This window comes from Mesitornis unicolor, unplaced genomic scaffold (assembly GCF_000695765.1).
Source record: "Mesitornis unicolor isolate BGI_N332 unplaced genomic scaffold, ASM69576v1 scaffold3420, whole genome shotgun sequence".
NCBI lineage: Eukaryota > Metazoa > Chordata > Aves > Mesitornithiformes > Mesitornithidae > Mesitornis > Mesitornis unicolor.
The window spans coordinates 45,392-58,887 of NW_010160104.1; positions in this window are offsets into that span (position 1 = coordinate 45,392).

Here is a 13,496-nt window from a genome sequence, read left to right on the forward strand (position 1 = left end):
ATCTTTTGAAAGAGCCAGCCTTGGACCATTGCTTGTCTGTATTAGCACTCAGGTGCAGTAGCCAGCGATCCAAACCCTGCAGGCTTCCCTCTGTGCACACGGTTGTGGGAAAGTGTTAACACATCAGCTTTAATAAAACTAGGCTTAAGTGAATCAGCGTTGTCTGAGTTTGCATAAGTGAGAAAATAACGTGGAGAAGTGCAAACTGCATTTAAGAGATACTCCCCTCTGAAACATGAAAACAGTCTTACTGCCATTTAAATGTGACTCATTTAGTGGATTCCCACCCAGCACACGAAGGCCACAGTCCCAGAGCATCTTGGCAACTCTTTATGAAGGATAAAGATTCATCTACACCGGATGAATACTGAAAATGTGGAAAGACAGTGCAGCATTAACAGGACCCAAACTAAAATAAATAAATAGCCCTACACTGATAACTACTTATTTTCATACTTCATTAAAAACATGAAGCAGGCTGAGATTCTCCAGACTGCTTCAAAATCCATGAATCTGCCCCTTAAATATAGGCTCAGCATTCATTTTCTTTTGATGGTGGGAAATGGCTCCCTCCGCTTTTTTACTGTTGGGTTTGATTGCTTTTTTCCAGGAAAAGCTGTTTAGTATTTCCAGGCATGTTACATGTGCGTTGCCATGCAGATGTTCCTAACATGGGACTCACGCAAGGGCCCGGCAACAGGCAGACCTCTGTAGGGCTGAAACCCCATGCTAAGCCCCAAATTGTATCACCCCCAAATCTTCCCTGTGCTCTCAAAAAGCAAAAATGACATTTGGCAAAACAAAACAGTTGGTTGGAGAGGGCCTGTTGGTAACAGCTCAGTGCTAATTCACACAGGCCTTGGCCCAAGGCCCAGTGCAGGCCCCGCCACAGGCCTGCGCCCACCCCGAAGGAGACTGTGCTCCAGCAGGATCTGCTTTGGAAGAGAACCTGTGAAAGTGGCTCATGTAAATGAAAAGTTGCACATTATAAGTTTAACACAAGGCTTTTCCTCTTGCAAGTTTGTGGATTGAGGTACCTGGCCACAAAGCTGTGCTCCTGAACTGAAAAAAAGAGGATGCTCTGCTGTCTCCCCTTTATCCTATCGGCCCTCCCCAGCCCTCCTGGAATATGCACCCTTCTCCCAGCAGTTAGTTAGCATTGAGACAAGAAGGGAAATACTTAGCAGCCACTTAACACTGAAGGCTGAGTTTGGCCTCAAAGGCTACAGTCCAGAGTCAAATGCAAAATATTTCTGTCTAGAGCTCTTTCAAGTTTTCACAGACTCCTGATGTTAGGTGCACTGCTTTCCTGTCAACCCATTGTGTTTCCCAGACACAGCTCAGCACCCTGTCCCACTCAAATCCACAAAAAGTACACACTGAAAGGACTTGACAGCAACAAGAACAGCTTCGCAGTGCACAGGAAAGGGCCAGCAAGCACCAGGCTGCAAGTGCTGCCTTTCCTCTCCTGCCCAGGGGAAGGCCCTTCCTCCTGCAGCTGGGCACACAGCAGCCCTGTCAGAACACACTGGTCTCCATCAGAGGCCATAAGGGATCAGCCTTAGGAAACAGGCACAAACCAGCTCTGGCTTAACATCCATACATAAATACTGGTATATTTATACACGTGCACACACTCATATGCAAAGAGAAGCATCATGCACAGCTTAAAAATTGCCTGCTGTTTACCTAATGGTGAACTGCAACCAGAAAAAAATCCTGAGCAGAATGGATTTTGCTGAATGAAAGCCCAGCTGACCACGTTTCAGCAATCTCAGTTAAAAAGCTGATCTTTTCAGGAAAAAGCAGCAGCCCAAACCCAGAAGCTTGTATCTAAACTTTTTTGACTTTCGAGGTTGCAGATACACCGTCATGCTACTCTGGTTTCTGCAAAAGATTATTTTTTTTTTTTGGTGCACAAGTGTTTCTAAAGTCACAAAACCAACAGGTAAAAAGCCAGACTTCAATCATGCAAGTCAGTTTGCAAGTGACTTTGCTTTGTCAATACAGATTTAGTCTATCAGTTTCATAAGGAAGCTTCCATATACTGTTCATCACAGTGAGGTTCTAATCAAAACAGGAAATCAATAAACAGTCTAATTCCCAATCAAAGAAACTATCTTCAAAGAGCAAATGATAATTGTTAAGATTGAAATGTTTGAGAATTTAAAAATAAAACCTGTTGTGAGCTCTTACAGAGCTAAGTAGAGCTCAGGTCCTACAAAATCACTAATGACTCTAAAGTTTTTGAGGAAGCCCATTGACATTACCAGAAAGCATGAGGGAAAAGAACAATTAAACCATATGCAGTAGATTTTGATTCAGAGCATTTTATAATAAATCATGTTTCATTTTACTAAGATTTTATTACTGCTTTTTTTTCTTTTACAGTATTATAATTTCTTTTAAAAAAAACCATATAAAATTATAAAGCCATAGGATACATACAACTGCGCATATATCTAACAGGAAGAAGGGAACCACAGGATGTCTAACCAACCTGTAGAGTCTGAGCTGAGCTATTTGTAGGAGCTCCCGTAAAACAAAAATGAAAGCCAAGGCAGATTCACGCAGTACATCCTGCAAGACAGTTACTGAGAGCTGATATAGAACATTATGATGGGACATACATAATCTGTAGGAAAGTTTGAAGTCAGTAACAAAGAGCTGGAAATACGTATTCATTTTAAGCAGAAAGTCTTTGGATACTGTACTTCTCACCCAACTTGTTCATCACCTGGTAGCAAAATGATACTGGTGTCCACAGTAACAACATTCAGGTAAGAATCCTTCAACATCACCAATAATAGAAAAACAGCACCTGTCAGATTTCATGGATTCCTCAAATCAGCAGTGGGCTGAGGCTGTCATCAACGTACATGAATTGACATATCACAGCTACCACTTTTTCCTAATTTGTCTAGATTTTTTTTTCCTCCATTCTTCTCATACTGGCAAATTCCTTATCCTGATTCTTTGTTGAAGTCATGGACCAGGGTACAGACTCCAGGCAGGATCAGAGACCCACGGCTCCCTCCCCCTACCCAGCAGATTGTGAAATGTTTATGACCTGGCTCTTATGGCTCTAGAGGTGCTGAATGGCCTTTTCCCCCCTCCAAGTCTCAGCTCCTGATGGGCAGCTACAGACCAACTTTTAGCCGGTTTGGTCCGTAGTTGTGGATTTTATTGCCCAGTTTGTCTCTTCAGCTCACATTTGTAAGCTCCAGAGTAGATTTTTCCCTGGGTAACACTCTGCAGCTCAAAGAACTCTTCTTGTTTTTATTACATCCTTAGTGATTAAAGGGATATTTAAACCTCACAGTGCTCCCTGCTGTGAATATAAAAGCCTAGCATCATTTTGGATAGAAGTGTTTAGAAAAATAAATTAAAAAATAGCCCTACTATAGCAGACAAATGCTTTTAAGTTGTTAAGAACATCAGGCCCTCGGATAATTTAAAAACATTGGTTGCAATTCCTTGAGAAACCAAGGGACAACTCATGGCTTTGAGCTATCCAAGCAGTTATACACACAAGTTTCACTTGGACTGAGGAAAACAGAGGTGTACAATGATTGCATTATACTGAAAATACTGGATTTCATCTACTTAGGCATAAATGACTTAGATTTCTTCTTCTCTCTAACCTAGCGATCACTAACACACTTAATAGGTACCATTCTTAAATGTACAATCTTCGCTTTTGTGACAGCAAAACTGTTTTTAAATGACTGGCACTTTACAACCTAATCTACACTTGCCAACCAAACGTAAATACAAACAACAGTGCAACGTAGAACAATCAGAAATATTTAAATTCTTCTAAGAAGAGTGCTGGGGAGTGTACAGAAGAAAATCAAAGTCATAATTGAGAGCGAGCACTCCTCGTGAGCACAGATTAGATGGTTATAAATACTGAGGTCACTGGTTTTGCCACCCCTAATACTGCAGTTACTGGTTTAAGCTTCTGCAGGGAGCCACTGCAGGGTCAGATTCAGTGAGAGTTAAGTCTGCCTGCAACGCGGGTTTGGACTCACCACCAAGGCGGTCATAGCACTCCTCCTCCTCACTGCTAGCTTGCTTTACTGCTTGGTGCTGCTCAGTTTCTTCCTCCTAATACAAAGTAAAAATCTGAAACAAGCAGATTATCACAGGGCGTAATGAATACTTGTGCATTACTACAACACATACCTTGTGTCCTATCCTGAGTTCTTAACTCATGCTTTTCTTATGACTGAGGCATTTAAAAAGGAGCTTTCCTGGTTGGATTCTCTGTTGCCTGCTACTCCATTAGCTCACATTGCAGCTGTTCCCTCAGACAGAGCACTTTCAAGAATCCCATAGGACCTAACTCATCTGGGTGACTTCTACGCTTCTGCCAAGTTGGGCTGAAACCAGAAGACTGGGTTAAAAAAAACTGTTAGGAGGGAAACACTGGCAGCAAAATAATGCAAGTCTTTAGATACTGTTCACATATACTTGCTAAAGACTGGTTATAACCAGACAATTCAGTGTTTAACTTTTCTGCCTCTCCATAACGTTCCTGCCACATGACTACTGTGTGATCAAGAGCTAACCTGAAGGAAGCTCAGAAGAAGAAATGTTGAGAAAACGCCTGGACTCCCACTGCAATGGTCAGAGGTTTCAAAGGCTTCTGATGGACAAAGCTGTGGCAAAATTCCACTTCAGGATTCTAAGGTTTTTTTAATTATGTCTAAAGGAGGAGAAATTATCAATTGTACTAGTTATATATCTATTCTAACTTTAATTAAATTGTATGTACTCTAACTTAATGGCATTAAAGTCCAAACTTCTGCCCATGTCCAAACTTCTGCCCATATCTCTCTCCCTGCTTATGCCCATTTTGCATTGAGAGATGTTCCTTTGTTGCATGCAAAGTCAAAGATGGATGGAGTGAAAAGAAAAGGAGATAAAAAAGGTTACCTAGGAATTGTGATAGGCTGTCATGGCCGTAAAAATGATTTCTAGGAATGTAAAGGCAGCTACTGAGGTCCAGGAATCCATGCTGGTCAGCACCACATGGAACCTGGGCTGGTATTTGTGCATCAAGTGCAAAATGATCCAGAGTCAAAGACAACATAAGCAATCGAGAGGACTGGACAATGGTATCAAACCTACTTGCACCCCTGCAGTCAGCTATGGCTTTGGAGAAGTTGCTAGTACTCTACTTCATTTTAAAATAACTGTTCATGGACCAGAGGGTCTAAGAGATTTAAAAGAGCATTTGTGCTTTGCAGGACAGAGTGGTAAAGTTGTAACAGCAGCCTGGGAGGACTGGTTTAGATTACCAGAAAACCGAGGCAAAAATTTGAAATCTATGCCCATTGATGGTCCCCTTCAAGTCTTTCTGACCTCTCTCTTGTATTTCCTCTCCATGATGGAACTACTCCTTCTCCTTCCTTTGCGTTGTATTGTCAGGGAGTTGTTCAAGGGAGAAATTGCTGACTTCTGCAGTCAGCTTGGTAATATTAAGGAGACTACAACACAGAGACAATTCATACGTTTTTCTGCAGTAAGTGTGAAATATAACCCCAGGATGCATATGTGAAATAGCATAGAGTTGAGCAGGGAAGTAACAGGGTTTCTTTCCATTAGCCTGCTGTAAAACAAACTGATAAAACTACAGGTAATTCTTACAATCTCTTTATCAAATCTACCAAGGAACTGGAGAGAGACTGGATGAACTGAACATCAGAAATGATTAGAAGAGTTGTAAAGTAAAGCTTCATTGATTGATGGCTCTGTGCACAAAGAAGAAATGAACCTGTCTGCAGCGTGTAAACGTACAGATGACAGAGGAATTAATATGCTACAAAGATATATAATTATCATAATTAGTAGAGATGAAAATGAGAGAGAAGCTAGTCAAGTATCCGGGACAAAACATACTGGCTGTGCAAGGCCACCTGTTCACAGAATACAGACAAAGCCTTTATCATGTTAGATTATCTCTGCACAAACCAGTGGTATTGCAGAGAACGATCCTGCTTCACATGAGCAGCAAAGAAGGCTCTGAGGTACCTGCTAATGTCTCATTCCTGTGACTCTTCAAATGAGTACTAAATGAATTGTGGGACCACAAAGAAGAATGTAAGTTCTACAGGCATATGGACAGACAGCTTCCCAGTGCAACGCAACCAGGGCTTACTTATGGACTGTGCATCACAGCACCACACATGTGACACAGATTCAAGCAGAGGGAAACATCCAGGCTTCTCTTATGTGATCACACTGCTTCAGAGCTTTACTGATGACCTTCATTCTCTGGAAGGAGACTACTTCTTTCTTCTCCTAAGAGCTGGAGAATCTGGATGAAGTGTCTGGGGAAAGGGGAATCAGCCTTTTCAACAGCTTCTCCCTTGTAGTGGGCAGTGTCCAGAGGGATGATCATCAGCACTGGGGAGACAGAGTGAGGGTCCAGGCCTGAAGGTTGTAGTTGCAAGGAGGGAGCATGTGTCTGCACAGTAGGAGAGAGCAGAACTGAGTGCTGTCACTTCAGGGTTGATAATACAACTTACCCAGTGCTCCACTAGAAGCAAAAAAGTGCAACTACCAACGGAACATGCCAGACAGCCAACCCAACACACAAAGTCTTCCTCTTCACCCATGCCCTTCATCCTCATTTGTCTCTTGAGACAGTAGCTCTACCTCAAAATTATCTCCTCTGAGATAATCTGCTCACACCGTACACTGATACATATCAAAGCTGCCCGAGTTTTCTAAGAGGGCTCCATAGCTGAAACACTGATCATACAACAAGGGAGTCAAAGTACAAGTCAAGTGAAATGCAAAAAGAAAGCATCTTTCACGCTCAAGTTTGAACCTCAACAACAACCCTGAGGGGTGGTGAGGCTTGCCTTTTATTCACAATCTTGACAATGGACACCTTGTGTTAATTAACAGGAAATAAATTACGGCAATCACGCTAATTTTTCCACACATTTCTGCTAGATGTTTAGGTCTCACCATACATATACATATACATATACATATACATATACATATACATATACATATACATATACATACCCCCCTCCCAACCTTACTACAGTCTGAGGTGATAAAATCACAAGCGTATTAGGTTACTCAGATGATGGACCACTTTCTCCTACCTAGCACTGCCACTGGTGTTACTTGCTGCTGGCCAAAGCTGCAGCTGTCACAAGGCTGGTGCCCATTCTGGCACTGGTGCTGTGAGCCATCTGCAGACAGGTTTCCTGAAGAACCCTGGAGAAGAACTGCAGAAGGCTCCATAACTCCTCTTCTTCAGAAGAGCTGTCTCTTACTTGTTCAGGAGAACCTGTGTGCTTGCCATATAAAAAAAAAATAATCAACCAACCAACCAGAGAGAAAAAGTGGGTGAGTGAGTAAAAAATGTATGGAAAAGTGAGGTGGGCAGAAAGAAAGAAGGGGAAAAAAATAAAGGTAAGACACAGTGAAGAAAAAAAATGTAATGGGCTGTGCATGATTCTGCCATTGGTATCCTCTTGCTGGGCTGAGTGGTTCTGCCATCAGCTTTTGTGCCCAGTTGAGGATTTATAAATATAAAATCCTGTATTTCTATACATCATAATTCACAAAAGACCAGCTATTGAATCCCAAGGGAGGCATGACTGCAATCTAAATGTTGCTGAGCCTGGTAGAGCACTCCTTTTCCCCACTTCCCCTAAGCCAGAGTGATGGGAAAGGTGTCAAGTTATTGAGCCACTGGGTTTCATTTCCCAAGAAGTGCCTTTGGATGACAGTGGAGATACAGTAAAGCTCATCAGCCACTGTGTTAGGGCTGACAAAAGATTGATCCATGGATGAAAGAAACAGTTTTTCTGCAATTCTGAAGCACAAAGTTTACTACCCATTCTCTCTGCTTTCAGAGAGTCTCAAACAGCCCTCATGGGAGAAAAAAGGACTTTGGTTTACACAAACCATGTCCACTTACTTTATTTAACTAATGCACAGTATTCACGATACACCAAGTCATTTTCCGTGTCCTGACAAACTCCTGCCATAGGCAGCTCCTCCTTCCTTCCATCGCAACTTTCTTTTCTATCTTCTGTTACACAAGAGCAGTCCAGAAACAGAACATTCCCCCTGATGAAAAAAAGTCTCCTTTGAGGAATCCAACCCAGGGCTGCTCTTGCAACAACCGACCAGGATGGACAATACCTCCCTCCCTTCTGTTTCAGTCCCAAGGTTCACAAAAGTGCCAGATTCAGCTTTGCAGACTGAAGTCCTTTTTTCCAGAACAGATTTAGCTCTGGTAGAGGCAGTGGGTAAGTCTCATGGATTCTGGAGAGGGATATGTCTGTTTTTGCCTGGTGAGGTCAGTCTTGAGATTGATTTCCCACCTTTTGATACGGGAGTTATGGTCTCTGATTAGTAGAAATGCAAACCCATTGACTTATTGTCTAAAGGTGACTACAGAGAAGTAAAACTCACAAAACAAGGGGTATTTAGGAAGGGAACTTCTCAGATTCTGGTTCAGCACTTACTGCCTGATTTTTTTCTTGCCTGAAGACAAATGAATAGACACTAGCAGAAATACAGGTTCTTTTTCCATTTGCAACCAGGATCAGGAAACTCAGAGAAAATCATTACTGTTACATGCATGTCCTAACTGACCAGCTCTGGGTTGTGTAGTGCAGCCATTGTCGATGGTTTTGTGACACAAGAAAGCACAGTTTCTGTGCAACTTCCACACGAGTTCTTTCTCTCTAGGATTAGACAAGACAGTGACAATGAGCTTACAGTGGGATTATCACAGTTAAAAGGTTTCCTGACTAGCCTAGCCTCATGATTTGTTTGCCCTCAAAGTTAAAACTGCAACTTGCATCTTACTAACATTTTACTTAGCAACAAACCAACGGCATTTAAGCCTCAGTCTATTTCGGTTTGCAGAGACGAAAGTTATGCTAATGGCTGAAGCTAATGCAGGAGACAATGACTGTCGCAATCTCTCCCCAGGCTGAAGTATCCTGGGTTTCTGAAGGCAGTTCTGCCTCAGCTTTCCAGAAGGTCTTCTTCAGAAACAGAATTAGTCCCCTAAGACAGCTGTCATTTAAATGTATTTGCTAAGAAGAGGTCATCTTAAATAAACCTCAACATAGGTGTGCTCTCATTCCATGTTTAGCCAAACAATGTAATAGATTTTCTTCAGCAAATAAACCGGAATTCAGCAAAAATTAAACCAGCAAAATAAACCTTTTTTAATCTTTTCAAACATCATCCTCCACCATGCAAAATACTAAATCTACAACAGTATTTTGGCAGTAAGGAAATATTCTCAAAACAACAGTATCACAGCAGTAATGTCTTCTGCTTTGGAAATGTGTTACCTTGATGTTTATATAGCCACAGGAGACCATTCAACAATGGCAATGTGTTAATTCCATTGACATTATTGCTCAAATTCAGTCACAGGGGTTGGCGAATTCTTTTTTTACATGGCTCTTTCATCTAAAAGAGAATAAGGCAGGACATAATGGATGGTTAGTAACATATTGTTAAATGGTTACAAGACACAGGAAATTTCAACTGGGGAATGCGAAAAACTGAAAAATCCAAGTCAGTCTTGATTCGAAGAAAGACTTGTTTTTCCTGCACTGAATGATCCCAATTTCTCAGCAATCGGAGCTAAGGACTCTCCAAAAAACCTGGGCATGTCCTGCACTTACATGAGCAGATACTTGCTCGTCTTCTCCAGAATTCTGCTCGTGGGAAGCTCTGTGTTATTCACCAGGACAAAAACTCAGGTGACTTTCTGTACTGCTCCTGTTTGATTCAACTACGGGATTGGTTCCTAGTGGATATTAATACTAATTCATGAAAAAAGCCATTTTAACTAAAATTGGTTAGAAGATAAAATTATAAATGATTAAAGATACATAAAAATGCCCTAGCTTCAATATCCGTGGCCATTTGGGATGGGTTTTTTTTGTTGTTGTTGTTTTGGTGTTTTTTGTTTATTGTTATTGTTTGGGGTTTTTTTGGACAAGTAGTTTCCATTGTAAAGAGATGGAAAATAGAAGATAACGGTTAATTGAAAAACTCGCTAGCTAGCAGTAAAGCTCTTATGCACAATTCAGTACTTCTGACTCTTACGATTTAACCAATAAATCAATGTTGTTATTATGAAATAGGTGTGGAAAGTGAATATTGACACAGTCTATACACAGAACACACCAAGAATGAGCCAGCTTCCAGTCCATGATATTCAATAAATATCACCAGCTCTGCTGCTGCCAGGATTTCCTTGCTGGAACAATATCAACCACTGGGAACGGGGCAGAAAAGCTGTTAAAGAAAATGATATTCCTAATAAAAACCCTGTCCCAGGGATCACACAGAGACAGCTATCACTAAACAGAACTTCCTTTTATGATCTTCCTTCCTGGAACTTATGTAGATATTGCCCATTGCTCTCCAAAGTTCATCCACATGCCACAGCCATCATAATTTCAGGGAGAATTAGCGGGGAAATTTTGACTTCCTCAGTGCTGCTCTCAAATTAACGTAGCACAATTTCAGAACTACAGTTTGTTCCTGTTTACTCCGATTGATTTGTTGTCTAAATCTCATGTTACAATGTCATTTTATTTGCACATCCTATCATATCCAAGCCTATTCTTTACAGTCAACTCAAGTTTCCCACAAATTCCACTTGGGTTGAGATTTTCACCAGCAGAGATACTTCCACCTTTCTTTGGCCGTTTGCATTCTTCAGTGCTTAACTGTAAACTTTTGAGTTTCCAAGTACTGAGAAAGTTACATCTGTTTATCTTAAAGCAGCTATTTTCAATTGAGATTTTAGCTGTAGAAATACTTTAGGTGATATTAAAAAAATATATACAACGTAAGCCTATGATGAAATACAAGGTGATGATGCCCTTTGCTATCTTCATTGAAATCAGCAGTAGTCATTTATGTTTAGATACCTTATTGAATCAGGGATATATTAGAAGAAACATTGTCCTCCTCTCTCCCTCTTCCCCAGCAGCCTCTCTACACTTGGAAGTAACATTTCCATATTTTCATATTATTTACAGCTACTTTTCCATTTGTCTCCATAGCACCAGATAACACAACAGTTGCTGCACTGTGCTGCCTTTGTATCTGAGTTCTTGTTACTGAAATGTGACCAAAATGTGGCTTTAAAATGGCAATGTAAATATTTCGGAGTTTCACCGAAATGGCAAGCAGCACATCTTCTTAAAAAATGCAAACACAGTAGGAGTGCATATAAGCACCCACTATTTACTCTGTCTTACATTTTAATTGAATTATCAATTGTCTAAAAGTGAACTCATTAATTTAGACAGTAACATCCCCAGAGCAGTCATCTGAATTATGTGCAGTTGTTAAAGGACCTTGTGTCTGCCTCCTAACAGCTGCCAATACACGCTGCAGGGCTCAGCCCCAGAGCTGGCCTGCTCCTGCCCAGGGAGCGCTGCGGTGCTCAGATCAGGCTGAGCACCTGCCATCCCAGCTGAATGGGGACATATTTGTAGCCCAGGGGGAGGCAGTGGAGGACATGGAGAGATTAAAATTACTCTGAGGCTTCAGGCTTTCTAACAATTCTGCACTGCTTTCTCATTTTCTTTTCTTACATTGAGAAAATCCTCTGTATGAACAACTTCCAAAGAAAAGCACAGGCCTGGTAAAACTTGCCATTGTAGGAGAATCTCTGCTCAGTCCATTGGAGGACTGATTTGAGAGACAATGAAAGGCATCATGGGGCATCCAAGTGCGTACCAGTAAGCGGCTTGTTCAGCTTCTGCAAAAAGACCCACGTCTCCATCTACTCACAATTAAAATGCCAGCAGTCTGACAGCACGGCCTGGATGCCAATGGCCAGCCCTAAATGCACTGGCAGAATTTAAAGGCTTTATTATGCTAGCAGAGCAAGGGGATCAACGGACCCAGGTTATCAACAGGAAACTCCTGCACTTCTTTTTGCAGCAATATTTTATGATGTGCAATCCCGAGCTGTTATTATGTTCAAGAAAGCCAAACTGAAAAATCACTTTGTACCACTGCTACTTGCTGTGAGACAATGCGTCAGACTCTCTGTTTTGCTCCCAGGAAAGCCCATTTACTTATTAAGTATAGGAAGCATTTCCAGCAGTGCCGTCTCCTGGGAAAGTCATAGCAGCACTGTTATTTGCTTGAACTTGCATTCATTACTTGAGGGGCATAGCGTTGCAAATTGATGTTGTAAGCTCAGTAACTTCCACAGTGAATTTCTAAACCTTAATTTTTTAATTTTTTTTTCCTAACCCACTGTAACTTAATGGAAATCTCATATACAGTCTAGACAGACCTAAACTACACATTTCCATATTCAAGCTACTGCTTTTTTGACATTGATGTAGCATGGTGGCTCTATGCGGTGGCTCAATTAACCAGTTAGGCAATTCTGTGAGAATATGCTCAGTGCCATCTCTTAAAGGGAGAAGAAAGCGATCACTGCAATCTTACTGAAGGAGTTACATTTTAGATGTATCCATGCAATTCAGTGTGTAACTTAAGGAAATTAAATCTCTGGTGTGACTCACGTTACAAGGAATCAAAGAACACTTCTAAAGCATGAAGCTTTTCTGTTCATACAACATCCTCTACTAATTATTACTGAGCAGTGTGTGTTCAGTGCTATATTAGCTAATAATTCATGCAATGCAGATTGGCAAATAAAACTCAGTTGCATATTTTCTTGTGAAGAGACCTCTGTATCTACCAAACACTTCAGAGAAGTAAAGAGAATGTGAGTATGTAGACAAGTTCTTCAATTAACTGTAGTTAAACACAACAATTAAGCATTCACAGAGGAAGCATTATGTCTAAAATGTCTTTGGCTTGCTACACTGCCTTTCACTCGTAGTTAGAATAATATCACCCTAAAATTAAATTATTACCATTTCAATGTGTTTCTTATATGCTTATACCATATATGAACTTTGTTTATATTCCATTTATACTGGAATTCACGGTAGCTTGCAGGGTCTCTGAAAAAGAAGGGAGAGAAGAAAATAGGCTGAAAAATAAAAATCGAGAGGGGGATATCAGTGTCTAAACTGAGAGCAAAAACTACTTCTTACCATACATGCTGACTTGGTTTTACACAGGCAGTTTCCTTCAACAGACAATGTACCTGGACATTGCAAAGTGTTCCTCCCACTGGAATGTCGTCACTGAACACTTCTGCACCAAGCTACACACACAATCTTTTAATTGCGTAGATAAATCTGAATGCAGGCAGAAGTGTGATTTTACTTTTCCCCTTGGTAGAAGCGACCTTGTTTTTCTGATTCTGCAGTCAGCTCGTGGCCTCAGCTCCACCGCAGTGTCGCACTCCATGTGCATTTCTGCAAGATGACTACAGTACTCAGTTGTACCTCCTGGCTACTTTAGATAACAGAGACTGTTATACAAGAGCTTTTCCAAGCTTGAAACCTACATATTTCTTCCATCATTTTCATACACAT